Source organism: Panthera onca, chromosome A2, assembly GCF_046562875.1.
Source record: "Panthera onca isolate mPanOnc1 chromosome A2, mPanOnc1 haplotype 2, whole genome shotgun sequence".
Classification (NCBI taxonomy): domain Eukaryota; kingdom Metazoa; phylum Chordata; class Mammalia; order Carnivora; family Felidae; genus Panthera; species Panthera onca.
This window is the reverse complement of record NC_138340.1, coordinates 108745757-108763121: the sequence shown is the minus strand read 5'-3', so window position 1 is coordinate 108763121 and position 17365 is coordinate 108745757. Positions and strand designations below refer to the sequence as shown.

General features: G+C 38.7%; 1 protein-coding gene across 1 annotated transcript in view; it reads left to right on the top strand.

Moving 5' to 3' along the window:
- Positions 1–843: 843 nt before the first annotated feature.
- Positions 844–17365, top strand: part of LOC132679235 (uncharacterized) — a 126725-nt gene continuing 110203 nt past the window's right edge. The window contains exons 1-3 of the mRNA XM_081795047.1: positions 844–933; positions 1516–1635; positions 17072–17277. The gene's annotated coding sequence lies outside the window, so the exon portion shown is untranslated. The remainder of the gene's footprint in view (positions 934–1515; positions 1636–17071; positions 17278–17365) is intronic.

The following is a 17365-nucleotide window of genomic DNA, read 5'->3' as shown; positions in this document are numbered from 1 at the left end:
CAGAGACAGAGAGAATCCCAAGGAGGCTCTGAGCTGTCAGCACAGAGCTCCATGCGGGGCTTGATCCCATAAGCCCCAAGATCAGGACGTGAGCTGAAATCAAGAGTTGAAGGCTTAACCGACTGAGCCACTTAGGCACCCTAATGCCCCTTAGTAAGTTTTATAATCATATTCATCTTGATATTAACCATTACTTTTAAAGTTTTCTTACAGACATGTTGTGTTCCTATTGATTTGTAAATGGGATATACATTTTATATGTGATACTTTTGGTAAAGAAAAATAATTTATCTGCAAAGAAATATGTTAAAATTTCTAATAATTTATGCAGTAGTTATTTTGCTTTTCTGAAGACATGTCATATAATCTACAAAAAATTAAAATTTTGTTTCTTATATACGTATACATATGTGTATATATATATGTATATATTTACTAATGTGTTGACTACTTATGGAATAATTAAATAATAGTGGTGATAACTGATACCCTTATCTTAATTCTAACTATGATGCTTACTTTTGTGTGTCAGCTTAACTATGGTAATGGATACCCAGATAGCTGGCAAAGCATTATTTCTTGGAGGGTCTCTGACAGTGTTTCTGGAAAAAAAGTAGCATTTGAATTGTAGACTTAGTAAAGAAGATCTGCCCTCAACAATATAGGCAGCAGCATCCAATGCATTGAAGGCTTGAATAGAACAAAAAGTCAGAGGAAAGGTGAATTCTCTTTCTCTTATTGACCTGGGATGTTCATCTTCTTGTGCTGTTGGGCATTTTAGCTCCTGGTTCTTAGGCTTTTGGACTCTGGGACTTATACTGTTTGTTTATACCTGATTTTCAGGCCTTCAGCCTTGGCCTGAATTATATCTCTGGCGCTCCTGGTTCTCCAGTTGGCAGAAGGCAGATTGTGAGACTTGACCTCCATAACCTCGTGAGTTAATTCTTATAATAAATCTCCTCCTATATGCCTATATATATTCTATTGGTTCTGTTTATCTAGAGAACCCTATGAAAACACTAATTTTAATACAAATTAAATAATTTTTTATTCTAAAGTATATTCTTCTTATTGGTTTATCATAGGAAAAAAATTTAATATTATTACAGAACTATCCATATATTGCTGACATATTCATGAATATTGAATTTTATTAGGTGATTACCCATTTATATTGAGATAGATGTGCCATTTTCATCATTTAATCTATTAATTGGTGAGTTTAATTTCCTAATACTAAATATAATTGTTTAGATTATATTTCCTAATACTAAATATAATTGTTTTTCATTAAAGAAAAGTAAGTATAAATTAAAAGTTTTAAATTGTTGGATTTTTATATGCATTACTTTATTGTCCTCATATTGCAAATTAGATTGGAATGTGATATTTTTGTCATACACTGTTAGTTTGAATAGCCTAAGTTAGATTAGAATGAAATTTTCTTTTTTTATGCTATTTTTAAAAATGACAATATGTACTTATTTTGTGTTTTGATCTGTTTTCTTGGCAAAGTATTTTGTTTTATTGTTTTTCCTGAGAATTTCTACAAATTTACCAATGAAATTGTACCTGGCCTCCTTGTGAAATAATTCTTGACATGGGATCAAGAGCAAGAAGATTCAACTCAAAGAGGTATTACTGAGAAGTGAAAGAAAGAAAGAAAGAAAGAAAGAAAGAAAGAGAGAAAGAAAGAAAGAAAGAAAATGATGTTGGATTATACACAGTATTGCTTGAATAGCAGATGGAGAGCAAATTATGGAAGTTTATGCCACAATAATAGTTTTGAACATCTTACAGATAGCGTAGAGTCATTTAAAAGTTTTAACATTAGCAGGGCGCCTGGGTGGCTCAGTTGGTTGAGCGACTGACTTCAGCTCAGGTCATGATCTTGCAGTTTGTGAGTTCAAGCCCAACGTTGGGCTCTGTGTTGACATCTCAGAGCCTGGAGCCTACTTCAGATTCTGTGTCTCCCCCTCTCTCTACCCCTCCCCTCCTCACTCTCTGTGTCTCTCTGTCTCTCAATAATAAATAAATGTTATAAAAAATAAAAAAAAATTAACATTAGCATTTAACAATTAAAGCATTCATTTAGATTGATAATGGACTATATAGAAAGTGACTTGACAGAGAAACAGTGGACAGTATCTCAGGACATTGGGTGGCTTCATGAGGGCACATAGTAGTGGCATGAAGGATAGAGGTGAGAAGATGGATTCAAAAGGCGTGATTGATAGGTACAGAGGTTAAAGAGAAAGATCAGAGGGAGAATAAAGGAACTCAGCTTAAGTGACAGACACAATAGACAACACAAAGCCAGGCACTGTGTTGCATTATGGGAAAATGACATGCCTCCCTCACTTATGGAGCTCCTCATCTAGTAGTGAGAGAAATACTAGAAGGTGCATTTCTGTAATTTAATATGGTTAGGATTTCAGCAATAATTATTCAGTCATAAGTGTCCCAGATGGTATTTATGAATCCTGCTTTGTTACTGTCCAGGGCCAGAGGTGTGGAACAGTAAGGTGCATGCAGGAACCTGGTCAGACATGGTCAAACACTGGATGTCCTTAGGGAGATGAGTGGCAATGTGACTGGCATATAGGAGAGGAAGGAAATTGTGTTGAGTTTGGGGGATGTTCAGAAGACAGTTGAATCCTTCTCTAAATATGGGCTAGCAATATGAATATCATCTCTTGATCTCTTTTCAGTTTCACAGTTTTTCAGACTTTGAAAGTAAAAGACAGGTTACAGAATGGGAGAAGATATTTATAACAGCATATTTGATAAAGGGTTGGTATCCAAAATCTCTTAAGAACTTATTAAATGCAACACCCAAAAAACAAATAACCCAGTGAATAAATGGGCAAAAGACATGAATAGACACTTTTACAAAGAAGATATCCAGATGGCTAACAGACACATGAAAAGATGCTCAACTTCACTTATCATCAGGGAAATACAAATCAAAACCACAGTGAGATACACCTGTCAGAATGGCTAAAATTAACAACTCAGGAAACAACAGGTATTGGCAAGGATGTGGAGAAAGGAAAATCCTCTTGTACTATTGGTGAGAATGTAAACTAGTGTAGCCACTCTGGAGAACAGTATGGAAGTTCCTCAAAAACTAAAAATAGAACTGCCCTACCTTACAGCAATTGCATTATTAGATATTTACCCAAAGGTTACAAAAATACAGATTTGAAGGGGTACATGCACCCCAGTGTTTATAGAAGCATTATCAACAATAGCCAAACTGTGGGGAGAGCCCAAATTGTCCATCAACTGATAAATGAATAAATAAAGTTTGGTGTACACACACACACACACACACACACACACACACACACACATATACACATACATACATACATACATACATACATACATACATACAAACAATGAATATTAGCCATCCAAAAGAATGAAATCTTGCTGTTTGCAATGACATAGATACAGTTAGAATGTATTATGCTAAGCAAAATAAGTAAATCAGAGAAAGACAAATACCATGTGATCTCACTCATTTGTGGAATTTAAGAAACAAAACAGATGAACATATGGAGAGTTGGGTGGGGGGAAGAGAAAAAAGGAAACATACCACCAGAGACCCTTATTTTTTTTTAATTTTTTTAAATGTTTATTTATTTTTGAGAGAGACAGAGACAGAGCGTGAGTGGGAAAGGGACAGAGAGAGGGGGAGACACAGAATCCGAAGCAGACTCCAGGCTCTGAGCTGTCAGCACAGAGCCCTACATGGGGCCCAAACTCACGGACGGGGAGATCATGACCTGAGCCAAAGTCAGACGCTCAACCGACTGAGCCACCCAGGTGCCCCGAGAGACTCTTAATGATAGAGAACAAACTCTGATTTGACATAGGGAGGTAGGTGAGAGATGGACTAGGTGAACGATGGGTCCTAAGGAGGGCACTTGTGGTTGAGCACTGGGTGTTGTATGTGAGTGATGAATCACTGAATTTTACTCTTAAAACCAAAATTGCCCTGTATGTTAACTCAAATTTATTTTTTTTCAATTTTTTAAAGTTTATTTCTTTTTGAGAGAGAGAGAGAGTATGTGTGTGAATGAGTGGGGGAAGGGCAGAGAAAGAGAGAGAGAGAATCTCAAGCAGGCTCCATGCTGTCAGCACAGAACCCATTCAAGGCTTGATCTCAGGGACTGTGAGATCACGATCTGATCAGAAACCAAGAGTTGGATGTTTAAATGACTGAGACACCCAAGCACCCCAACTAACTGTAATTTAAATGAAAAAAGGTAATAGTTTACTCCCATCCTTTGAAAGGTAGTATTCTTAGCAGGATCCTGGCTGCACCATGTAATAAACCATAATACAAATTCTATTGGTGAAATGTATGAATATTCATAGGACCTGAGGTAAGTATAGGCTATTTTGTAATTTCAGGTAATGTTTTGCTACCAGTGACTTTTGTAGAGAAAAAGGAGGTTTAGGGATTTCAGGATGACACATAAGGGATTATGGACTTGTATATCCCCTTGGGAATAATACATTTTAATGATGTTTGGACTAGTGTCAATGGATGAAGTTATCCACATAGGAAAATGAATTAGAGAATAAAGAAGTGTTAGTGGACAAAAACTAAGGAAAATTATCTTTCAAAGGAAGTTTATCCATTGAAGAAAGTCTAGAGGGATAAGCCTGACATGTTAAAGTGGGACATTTTAAGAAGGAAATGTCAACCAGATCAAGTGTGAGCCAACAACAGCCAGCCATATGAACGAGGAAATATAGGCATTTATAAACATGGTGATGAAAAGAAATCTAAAAAACAGGATGTTGTAAAAAGCACCCAGGAGGCTGCTTTAGGGTGGATGACCTGAATGTCATAGAGGCGTACTCACCAGAGAGAGAGGCTTGGTCTAGGTAGGGGTTCTAGATGTTTTTATGTTATAAACTGGACTTCTGTGGCATTCTGTAGAAGTTTACAGAGTAAAAATATTTGTAAATAAATGAAAAAATGTATAGAATTGTAAGTTAAATCTATTATATTGAAATATTATGTCAAATATGTTGAACATGCATTTTTAATGTAATATATATATTAATTAAATTATTAAATATTAAGAGATAGAGGCAGGTCTAATACCTCAAAATATTAATATCATGTATAAAAATATTAGTTCAAGATATATATAATAACTATAACATAATATGAAAATATCTATGATTTCTGTTCATGACACAGTAATAGGTATTGCCTAATACAACTGTGGAACGTAATTGATGGAAATGGTAAATAGAGAGGTAAAAATGTTCCTATCCAAGTTCATATACTACCAGTCCAAAGAAAAATTTGGTGATTGTGGAAATTTAAATAAGTTTTCTAAGAAAGAAGCACAAAACTCGCTATTCTGTAACAAAACTCTGAATTCTCTAGCTAGCATCTTCAGCACTTAAGACTGATGTTCTAATACATCTTCTAGGTGACATGGAAGGCTATCGTGATTTTTAGTGGGACTCAAAGCAGGAAAGGGAATAATATGGTGTAATCACAGTGTCTCTTGAGCCATATTGTACTGTGATACCAGGATTATGTGCATTGGGAGAATGAAAACATAACCCCTGTGGTAATATGACACCAGAGGCATCACTGGTGGAAATATTAAAACATAGACCCCCGGGTTTCTGGAACAAGGCCGCATTATTTATTGTAATGAACTGCATACCTACTGAAAGCCAGCTCCTGGTATGCAGCTGGGCCCTGGCAGGAATTGAGCTTCTTTTTTTTTTTTTTTTTTTTACTGTTTTCTTTTTTTTTTTTTTTTTATATATGAAATTTACTGTCAAATTGGTTTCCATACAACACCCAGTGCTCATCCCAAAAGGTGCCCTCCTCAATACCCATCACCCACCCTGCCCTCCCTCCCACCCCCCATCAACCCTCAGTTTGTTCTCAGTTTTTAACAGTCTCTTATGCTTTGGCTCTCTCCCACTCTAACCTCTTTTTTTTTTTTTTTTCCTTCCCCTCCCCCATGGGTTTCTGTTACGTTTCTCAGGATCCACATAAGAGTGAAACCATATGGTATCTGTCTTTCTCTGTATGGCTTATTTCACTTAGCATCACACTCTCCAGTTCCATCCATGTTGCTACAAAAGGCCATATTTCATTTTTTCTCATTGCCACGTAGTATTCCATTGTGTATATAAACCACAATTTCTTTATCCATTCATCAGTTGATGGACATTTAGGCTCTTTCCATAATTTGGCTATTGTTGAGAGTGCCGCTATAAACATTGGGGTACAGGTGCCCCTATGCATCAGTACTCCTGTATCCCTTGGATAAATTCCTAGCAGTGCTAGTGCTGGGTCATAGGGTAGGTCTATTTTTAATTTTCTGAGGAACCTCCACACTGCTTTCCAGAGCGGCTGCACCAATTTGCATTCCCACCAACAGTGCAAGAGGGTTCCTGTTTCTCCACATCCTCTCCAGCATCTATAGTCTCCTGATTTCTTCATTTTGGCCACTCTGACTGGCGTGAGGTGGTATCTGAGTGTGGTTTTGATTTGTATTTCCCTGATAAGGAGCGACGTTGAACATCTTTTCATGTGCCTGTTGGCCATCCGGATGTCTTCTTTAGAGAAGTGTCTATTCATGTTTTCTGCCCATTTCTTCACTGGGTTATTTGTTTTTCGGGTGTGGAGTTTGATGAGCTCTTTATAGATTTTGGATACTAGCCCTTTGTCCGATGTGTCATTTGCAAATATCTTTTCCCATTCCGTTGGTTGCCTTTTAGTTTTGTTGGTTGTTTCCTTTGCTGTGCAGAAGCTTTTTATCTTCCTAAGGTCCCAGTAATTCACTTTTGCTTTTAATTCCCTTGCCTTTGGGGATGTGCCGAGTAAGAGATTGCTACGGCTGAGGTCAGAGAGGTCTTTTCCTGCTTTCTCCTCTAAGGTTTTGATGGTTTCCTGTCTCACATTCAGGTCCTTTATCCATTTTGAGTTTATTTTTGTGAATGGTGTGAGAAAGTGGTCTAGTTTCAACCTTCTGCATGTTGCTGTCCAGTTCTCCCAGCACCATTTGTTAAAGAGACTGTCTTTTTTCCATTGGATGTTCTTTCCTCTTTGTCAAAGATGAGTTGGCCATACGTTTGTGGGTCTAGTTCTGGGGTTTCTATTCTATTCCATTGGTCTATGTGTCTGTTTTTATGCCAATACCATGCTGTCTTGATGATGACAGCTTTGTAGTAGAGGCTAAAGTCTGGGATTGTGATGCCTCCTGCTTTGGTCTTCTTCTTCAAAATTACTTTGGCTATTCGGGGCCTTTTGTGGTTCCATATGAATTTTAGGATTGCTTGTTCTAGTTTCGAGAAGAATGCTGGTGCAATTTTGATTGGGATTGCATTGAATGTGTAGATAGCTTTGGGTAGTATTGACATTTTGACAATATTTATTCTTCCAATCCATGAGCAGGGAATGTCTTTCCATTTCTTTATATCTTCTTCAATTACCTGCATGAGCTTTCTATAGTTTTCAGCATACAGATCTTTTACATCTTTGGTTAGATTTATTCCTAGGTATTTTATGCTTCTTGGTGCAATTGTGAATGGGATCAGTTTCTTCATTTGTCTTTCTGTTGCTTCATTGTTAGTGTATAAGAATGCAACTGATTTCTGCACATTGATTTTGTATCCTGCAACTTTGCTGAATTCATGTATCACTTCTAGCAGACTTTTGGTGGAGTCTATCGGATTTTCCATGTATAATATCATGTCATCTGCAAAAAGCGAAAGCTTGACTTCATCTTTGCCAATTTTGATGCCTTTGATTTCCTTTTGTTGTCTGATTGCTGAGGCTAGAACTTCCAGCACTATGTTAAACAGCAGCGGTGACAGTGGGCATCCCTGTCGTGTTCCTGATCTCAGGGAAAAAGCTCTCAGTTTTTCCCCGTTGAGGATGATGTTAGCTGTGGGCTTTTCATAAATGGCCTTTATGATCTTTAAGTATGTTCCTTCTATCCCGACTTTCTCAAGGGTTTTTATTAAGAAAGGGTGCTGGATTTTGTCAAAGGCCTTTTCTGCATCGATTGACAGGATCATATGGTTCTTCTCTTTTTTTTTGTTAATGTGATGTATCACGTTGATTGATTTGCGAATGTTGAACCAGCCCTGCATCCCAGGAATGAATCCCACTTGATCATGGTGAATAATTCTTTTTATATGCTGTTGAATTCGATTAGCTAGTATCTTATTAAGAATTTTTGCATCCATATTCATCAGGGATATTGGCCTGTAGTTCTCTTTTTTTACTGGGTCTCTGTCTGGTTTAGGAATCAAAGTAATACTGGCTTCATAGAATGAGTCTGGAAGTTTTCCTTCCCTTTCTATTTCTTGGAATAGCTTGAGAAGGATAGGTATTATCTCTGCTTTAAATGTCTGGTAGAACTCCCCTGGGAAGCCATCTGGTCCTGGACTCTTATTTGTTGGGAGATTTTTGATAACCGATTCAATTTCTTCGCTGGTTATGGGTCTGTTCAAGCTTTCTATTTCCTCCTGATTGAGTTTTGGAAGAGTGTGGGTGTTTAGAAATTTGTCCATTTCTTCCAGGTTGTCCAATTTGCTGGCATATAATTTTTCATAGTATTCCCTGATAATTGTTTGTATCTCTGAGGGATTGGTTGTAATCATTCCATTTTCATTCATGATCTTATCTATTTGGGTCATCTCCCTTTTCTTTTTGAGAAGCCTGGCTAGAGGTTTGTCAATTTTGTTTATTTTTTCAAAAAACCAACTCTTGGTTTCGTTGATCTGCTCTACAGTTTTTTTAGATTCTATATTGTTTATTTCTGCACTGATCTTTATGATTTCTCTTCTTCTGCTGGGTTTAGGCTGCCTTTGCTGTTCTGCTTCTATTTCCTTTAGGTGTGCTGTTAGATTTTGTATTTGGGATTTTTCTTGTTTCTTGAGATAGGCCTGGATTGCAATGTATTTTCCTCTCAGGACTGCCTTCGCTGCATCCCAAAGCGTTTGGATTGTTGTATTTTCATTTTCGTTTGTTTCCATATATGTTTTAATTTCTTCTCTAATTGCCTGGTTGACCCACTCATTCGTTAGTAGGGTGTTCTTTAACCTCCATGCTTTTGGAGGTTTTCCAGACTTTTTCCTGTGGTTGATTTCAAGCTTCATAGCATTGTGGTCTGAAAGTATGCATGGTATAATTTCAATTCTTGTAAACTTATGAAGGGCTGTTTTGTGACCCAGTATATGATCTATCTTGGAGAATGTTCCATGTGCACTCGAGAAGAAAGTATATTCTGTTGCTTTGGGATGCAGAGTTCTAAATATATCTGTCAAGTCCATCTGATCCAATGTATCATTCAGGGCCCTTGTTTCTTTATTGACTGTGTGTCTAGATGATCTATCCATTTCTGTAAGTGGGGTGTTAAAGTCCCCTGCAATGACCACATTCTTATCAATAAGGTTGCTTATGTTTATGAGTAATTGTTTTATATATCTGGGGGCTCGGGTATTTGGCGCATAGACATTTATAATAGTTAGCTCTTCCTGGTGGATAGACCCTGTGATTATTATATAATGCCCTTCTTCATCTCTTGTTACAGCCTTTAATTTAAAGTCTAGTTTGTCTGATATAAGTATGGCTACTCCAGCTTTCTTTTGGCTTCCAGTAGCATGATAAATAGTTCTCCATCCCCTCACTCTCAATCTAAAGGTGTCCTCAGATCTGAAATGTGTCTCTTGTAGACAGCAAATAGATGGATCTTGTTTTTTTATCCATTCTGATACCCTATGTCTTTTAGTTGGCGCATTTAATCCATTTACATTCAGTGTTATTATAGAAAGATATGGGTTTAGAGTCATTGTGATGTCTGTATGTTTTATGCTTGTAGTGATGTCTCTGGTACTTTGTCTCACAGGATCCCCCTTAGGATCTCTTGTAGGGCTGGTTTCGTGGTGACAAATTCCTTCAGTTTTTGTTTGTTTGGGAAGACCTTTATCTCTCCTTCTATTCTAAATGACAGACTTGCTGGATAAAGGATTCTCGGCTGCATATTTTTTCTGTTTAGCACACTGTAGATATCGTGCCAAGCCTTTCTGGCCTGCCAAGTTTCAAAGGAGAGATCAGTCACGAGTCTTATAGGTCTCCCTTTATATGTGAGGGCACGTTTATCCCTTGCTGCTTTCAGAATTTTCTCTTTATCCTTGTATTTTGCCAGTTTCACTATGATATGTCGTGCAGAAGATCGATTCAAGTTACGTCTGAAGGGAGTTCTCTGTGCCTCTTGGATTTCAATGCCTTTTTCCTTCCCCAGTTCAGGGAAGTTCTCAGCTATAATTTGTTCAAGTACCCCTTCAGCACCCTTCCCTCTCTCTTCCTCCTCTGGGATACCAATTATGCGTATATTATTTTTTTTTAGTGTATCACTTAGTTCTCTAATTTTCCCCTCATACTCCTGGATTTTTTTATCTCTCTTTCTTTCAGCTTCCTCTTTCTCCATAACTTTATCTTCTAGTTCACCTATTCTCTCCTCTGCCTCTTCAAGCCGAGCCATCGTGGATTCCATTTTGTTTTGCAATTCGTTTAAAGCGTTTTTCAACTCCTCGTGACTGTTCCTTAGTCCCTCGATCTTTGTGGCAAGAGATTCTCTGCTGTCCTGTATACTGTTTTCAAGCCCAGCGATTAATTTTATGACTATTATTCTAAATTCACTTTCTGTTATATTATTTAAATCCTTTTTGATCAGTTCATTAGCTGTTGTTATTTCCTGGAGATTCTTCTGAGGGGAATTCTTCCGTTTGGTCATTTTGGAGAGTCCCTGGCGTGGTGAGGACCTGCAGTGCACTTCCCCTGTGCTGTGGTGTATAACTGGAGTTAGTGGGCGGGGCCGCAGTCCGACCCGATGTCTGCCCCCAGCCCACTGCTGGGGCCACAGACTGGTGTGTGCCTTCTCTTCCCCTCTCCTAGGGGCGGGATTCACTGTGGGGTGGCGTGTCCCGTCTGGGCTACTGGCACACTGCCAGGCTTGTGTTGCTGGGGATCTGGCGTATTAGCTGGGGTGGGTAGGCAAGGTGCACGGGGGCTGGAGGGGCAGGCTTAGCTCGCTTCTCCTTAGGTGATCCACTTCAGGAGGAGCCCTGTGGCAGCGGGAGGGAGTCAGATCCGCTGCCGGAGGTTTGGCTCCGCAGAAGCACAGAGTTGGGTGTTTGCGCGGAGCGAGCAAGTTCCCTGGCAGGAACTGGTTCCCTTTGGGATTTTGGCTGGGGGATGGGCGGGGGAGATGGCGCTGGCGTGCGCCTTTGTTCCCCGCCAAGCTGAGCTCTGCCGTCCGGCGGCTCAGCAGCTCTCCCTCCCTTTGTCCTCCAGCCTTCCCGCTTTCCGAGCAGAGCTGTTCACTTATGACCTCCCAGACGCTAAGTCGCGCTTGCTATCGGAACACAGTCCGTCCGGCCCCTCCGCTTTTGCCAGCCAGACTCGGGGGCTCTGCTTGGCCGGCGAGCCGCCCCTCCGCCCCGGCTCCCTCCCGCCAGTCCGTGGAGCGCGCACCGCCTCGCCGCCCTTCCTACCCTCTTCCGTGGGCCTCTCGTCTGCGCTTGACTCCGGAGACTCCCTTCTGCTAATCCTCTGGCGGTTTTCTGGGTTCTTTAGGCAGGTGTAGGTGGAATCTAAGTGATCGGCAGGACGCGCTGTGAGCCCCGCGTCCTCCTACGCCGCCATCTTCCGGACCATCAGGAATTGAGCTTCTGACCTAGTGACACCCAGTGATTAAATAGCCAGAGATGGCCACCATGTACTGAGTCCTCTAAGATTATTTAAGTAATACAGTCAGATGGAACCCAACAGTTGTAAGATGGAAATGATACATCCAGGGTCAGGAGTAAGCAGAGATAATAAATTGCATAAGCTAGTAGCCCAGACAATCCCTTCCACCACACCATGTTATCTATCACTCCTGTAGCAGCACATCTCCCCCAAGTCACACCTACTGCAGTGTTGAAGTTTGCTTATAAACAGGTGATGGAAGAGAATGCCCCTCAGTCATGAGTTCACTAAAGGGTTGGTATGTTATCATGATGTTAGGTGAAAACACAGATGAATCACAACTCCAAGCAGAGGTTTCCCTGGAAGGCAGTGGTGTAGGAAAACTCTTCAATAAGTAAAGCTGGAAGTATTGTATTTGGCATTCACTTTGTGTGGAAAGAGAAATACCTCATGGTCACATGAACTCATCAATAGTGGCAATAGCTGGTTAGTCAGGGACATAGAAAAGGAAGAATGTAAAGTTGGGGACCAAGAGGTCTGGAGAGGTGACCTGAATTTGGACCTATGAAACAAACACAAAATGTGAAGATCTTTGATTGGTATGTCAATATCTCTGAGAGAAAACACACATTGACACAGAAGGGAGCAACCAAACTGATACAGTGACTTGGCCAGTAGACATCACCCAACCTCCATGATAATCCACCCTAGTGCTGGCACTATGGACAATGAAGAATGTAGTCATGGGGGTCTGCATGGGCACTGACTTACCAGTGCTAATCTAGTGACTTTCCCTGTTGAATATGCAAATTGTCAGCAAAGAAATCAATCCTGGACCCTAGTACATGGCTGTTCCTTGAAGAGTACAGTCAGCTTCTTGGTGGACTACATTGGACCCTTCCACTCTGAAAGAATCACAATTCATATTCTCTGTAATTGACACTTATTCTTCCTATGGGATTGACTTTCATGCCAACAGAGCTTTCTCTAGACCCACTATCTGAGGGCTTGCAGAGTGGTTTTATTCACAAATAAAACTAATATTGGTAAGTATATCAAAGGAAGTGTGGCAGTGGAAAAATGACCAAGAGATCCCGCGGTTCTTTTCCAGTCACTAGCCTCAGAACACAGTATCTTGACCTCTTAAAGATGTGGCTGAGGCACAAGTTTGAAATTATGTCCTGCAAGGATCCTCCTCCAGGACTACGTTATTCTCAGGGTTGAGTGTATACTCTAAATGAAACACTATTATCTGAGGTTTTGTCTTCAAAGAGAATACATGAACCTGGGAACCAAGTAGTTGAAGTACAAATATTCCCACTTACCATCACTCCCAGTGACATACTTGGGGTCCTTGTACTTCTCATTGCCACAAATTTAGGGTCTGTGAATTGAGAGGTTATGGTTCTCAAAGGAGAATTCTTCCATCAGTGTACACAGTAATAGTCCCTTGGAATTCTATGATATAACTATCAGTCACTTACTTCAGGCTCCTTATGCCAAAGACCATGAAGAAAGCAAATGAGTCACAGTACTGGTAGGAATAATTGACATCAATCTTTAAGAAAAGATAGAACATCTGCTACATGAAGAATCAGAAAATGTTTGGCTTATTCTGGGTTTATTTAGTGAGTCATCTTTTGGAGAGTAATTAACACTCTTGTCCCCTCCTCTACCACCTGTTTTAGACGCCCTCATGATCAACTAGTAGTTGTCACACTCTAGGTTACTTTCCTCATGGAATGATCCAGAACTTTATCCCTGTGGGATTTGAGGGGAGGAAATTTTGTCCTGTGATTTCCAAAGATAGATCTTTTGCAGAACGTGAATCATATAGGTATGAGAAGAACATAACAATCTCTCGGTAAAATAAGAATCACTATGAGGATAGCTCCAGCTAATATCATGTTTGTAATGGCATTTATTAATAGAATTAAGCCATTTTATTTTTTCTGGTAATCACTGGTAGCCAGGAAAAATAACAAAGTAACTAGTTAGAATGAATCAGAGAGAGAAATTGACATTCTAAAGAGTGTAACACAAAGATAGTCAAGGGGTAAGGAATTTGAGGGTAGTATTAGGACAAATCATGGAACCCATTTTAAGTAGGGAAGAAATTAAGTATGGATTGGAAAAGAAAGTTAAGAGAAAGAGATCAAGGAACTGAAAATCTAAGAAATGGGTTGAGTTATGTAAGAGACTGGGACTGAGAAGAGAATTAAAAGTTGTCACTGGAAAATATAAAGAGAGGCAAAATAGAATACTTGCACACCAAATAATGGACAAAATTGATGACAGAAAAATATTCTTAGGCATCTTAATAAATATGTAATGTGACTTATCTATGTTCGTCTTCAGTGGTAAGATAAAGAAGGTAAATTGCCTTGTGTTATTGATATTAGAAGTAATTTTGGTTTAAACTACTTTTACATATGTAAGTCTAAGTTAGATAAATGCATTGGGAAAAATAATGTATTTTTGGTCTTTCATTTTTTTTTAATTCAAGACAAGATGGGAAGCTCTTAAAAATAAATCATGTCTTAGAGTTTTACTGAAAACACCAAAATTCGTTTATGACATCAGGGTCCCTCATACTAGAGTAGGTCAGGTTTGGTTTCCTTAATTTAAAATAGATTCTCAGCATTAATCAAAGGTGATCAGGTACTTTCCCTAGAGTTTGTTTCTACATATAATGGATACACTTACTGAAATTACATCATGTAATATTCTCCAAAACTGTCAAATGACAGCTTAAAAAAACTAGTTGTTCGTGGGGTGCCTGGGTTGATCAGTTGGTTAAGTGTCTGACTTTGGCTCAGATCATGATCTCACAGTTCGTAAGTTTGAGTCCTGAGTCCAGTCTGAGTTCACAGCTTGGATCTAAGAACCTGCTTTAGATTCTGTCTCCCTCTCTCTCTTCCTTCCCTGCTTTCCTGCTCTCTCTCTCCCAAAAATAGATAAGTAAACATTAAAAAAAAAATAGTTGTTTATTATGTTCCCAACTAAACATGAGATAAATTGATACAATCTTTATTTCATGTCATCAATTAAATGGAGGTTATTATGGAGAGTATCCTAAAGAAGTGTTTTTTTTTTCCAGGTCATAAGTAAACATCATGGTTTTATATAATGATTTATGTTTTTTTATAGCAAAGTCTTGATCTTTTTAAAATTCAAATATAATTGATGTACATTATATTAGTTTCAGGTGTATATAATGATTTCATATTTGTATATATTTTTAAATGATGACAATAAGTTTAGTTCACATCCATCACCACATATATTTACAAAAAGCACTTTTTCTTGTGATGAGAACTTTTAAGGTTTACTCTCTTACCAGCTTTCAAACATGCACTACAGTGTTATTAACTTTAGTTCCAATGCTGTACATCACATCGCCATGATTTACTTATTTTATAATTGGAATTTTGTACCTTTTGACTCCCTTCATCCATTTTATCCACCCCCAGCCCACCTCTGGCAACCACCAGTCTGTTTTCAGTATCTAGGGCAAAGTCTCTACTTTAATAGATTTTTAACTAGCAGTATCTATCCATTTGTGATGACTTTTATTTTAAATACTTTGTTTATTTTTAAATGTTTACTTATTTTTGAAAGAGAGAGAGAGAGAGAGAGAGAGAGAGACAGAACATGAGCAGGGGAGGGGCAGAGAGAGAGAGGGAGACAGAGTCTGAATTGGGCTCCAGGCTCTGAGCTGTCAGCACAGAGACTGAGGGGGGCTCTAACTCACCAACCACTAGATCATGACCTGAACTGACACTTAACTGACTGAGCCACCCAGGAGCCCCAAATATTTTATTTTTAAGTAATCTAAACACCTAAGGTGGGGCTTGAATTTACAATCCTGAGATCAAGAGTGTCATGTTCTACTTAACTAAGCCAGACTTTTTATCTGATGACCTTATCTCTTAACTGTGTCAATCTAAGCACATCCTTACCACCAGGGAAATTTAATAGGCCAGTCTACACATCCCCTTGGTATATAATCCCAAGAATGTATTATAGGCTTTGAGGTTTGTGCTTCCTATCCTTAAATATGTTGGCACTCAAAGCTGCTTAAACAAGCATCAACAAAGGTGCCTGTCTTCTTTGAAGTTATTTTCTGCGGAAATCACAGTCACTGACCAAATGATTTGGGAAGATTAAATTGTGCTTATTTTATGGCATTCTAAAACAGCAGGGTTAAATACTGGGCCAGCTGCCAGCCACTCAACACCCACACTTTCATGTTTGGCTGCCAGATATAGCCACACGAATTATTCTGGAGCAGAAATGTGCAATGGCGCCATTCTGGAGAGCAGAAATTCGTTTTTAAGTTTAATGCTTTGATGAATGGATAATTCAAATAGTATTCATTTTTACATTCATAAAAAGGACCTTTTAAAATTAGATTGGGTCTTGGTTGCTGGAGGAAGTTTTCTACTTTCTTTTGGAGGAAAGATACCTCCTGCACTAGGTGAATTTCCTCTTTCTCTATTCCAGAAAATGTGGGGTTCCTTTCTCCAACTCTCTCAAAAATCAGGATGTATACTAAGCCATTTCATTGATAAGGAAAGTGTATATATAAATAGATAAGTACACATATATGTATATGGAACACACTTAAAATATTAATGTAATGTGTGAGAAATATAAAGGCATCAAATGATTTTGCTTACCTAATTTATTCTATGTTAATTTACACTGGAAACATGTTTTTCTCTAAATTCTGCCAGAATCACCAGGCTGAGGTATGGCTGTACATTCCTCTCAGACATCTTGAAGGCAGGATACAACAGTTTCACAGGGGGGCCTCTCACTGGGGGCCTATGGAGATCTCTGTATGGAGAACTTATGGAGAAGAATCATAGCCTCACACTCAAAGCTCACGGTCTAGAGACACATAGGCAAAGTCTTATAAATAATATAAATGATTTAAAAATATCATAAGTACAAAAAAATAAATAAAAATATAAGTACAACCATAAGATGCCTAAGACAAGTATATACTCCAGGAAATAGTGAATGGTTGCAGAGAAGCAAATCTGAGAGTTTTCAGACAAAAGGAATGACTGTTTCCAAGAAGACAAAAAAAGAGGTTGAGGAGCACTTTTTTTGGAGAAGGTAGGTCTTGACCTGGACTTAGAGAATCCTGGAGGTTGCTCCAGATGTAGAAGAGCCATACCTTATCATAGAGAAGTACTTTCTGCAAAAACAGAGAGATGGGTGTCCATAGCTTGTGTAGGAGCTACCATAACGGATTGCCTAAATGGGTTGAGTTATTTTGGTTTCTTGCTTCTTTTCTTTAAGAGATATCACAGGACTTACCTTGGCAGTGCAATCACCAACACAGACAAGAGAAAAGAAATCAGTGGATTGGGGAGAGTTTGGAGAGGAGAGTCAAATGAGTGATGAAGTCAATTTTAGTTTGAATTCAAAGAAACCGAACAAAAATGAATGGGAAAAAAATTACACCATGTGCTCCATGACCTCTTAAAATGGGTTGCATTGAAAAGGTAAGATACAATACCTTGCACATTTTGGTTCAGTTAGTATTAAAATTAAAACGTTCTGACAAACTTTTTATCATTTTTAAGTCATTCT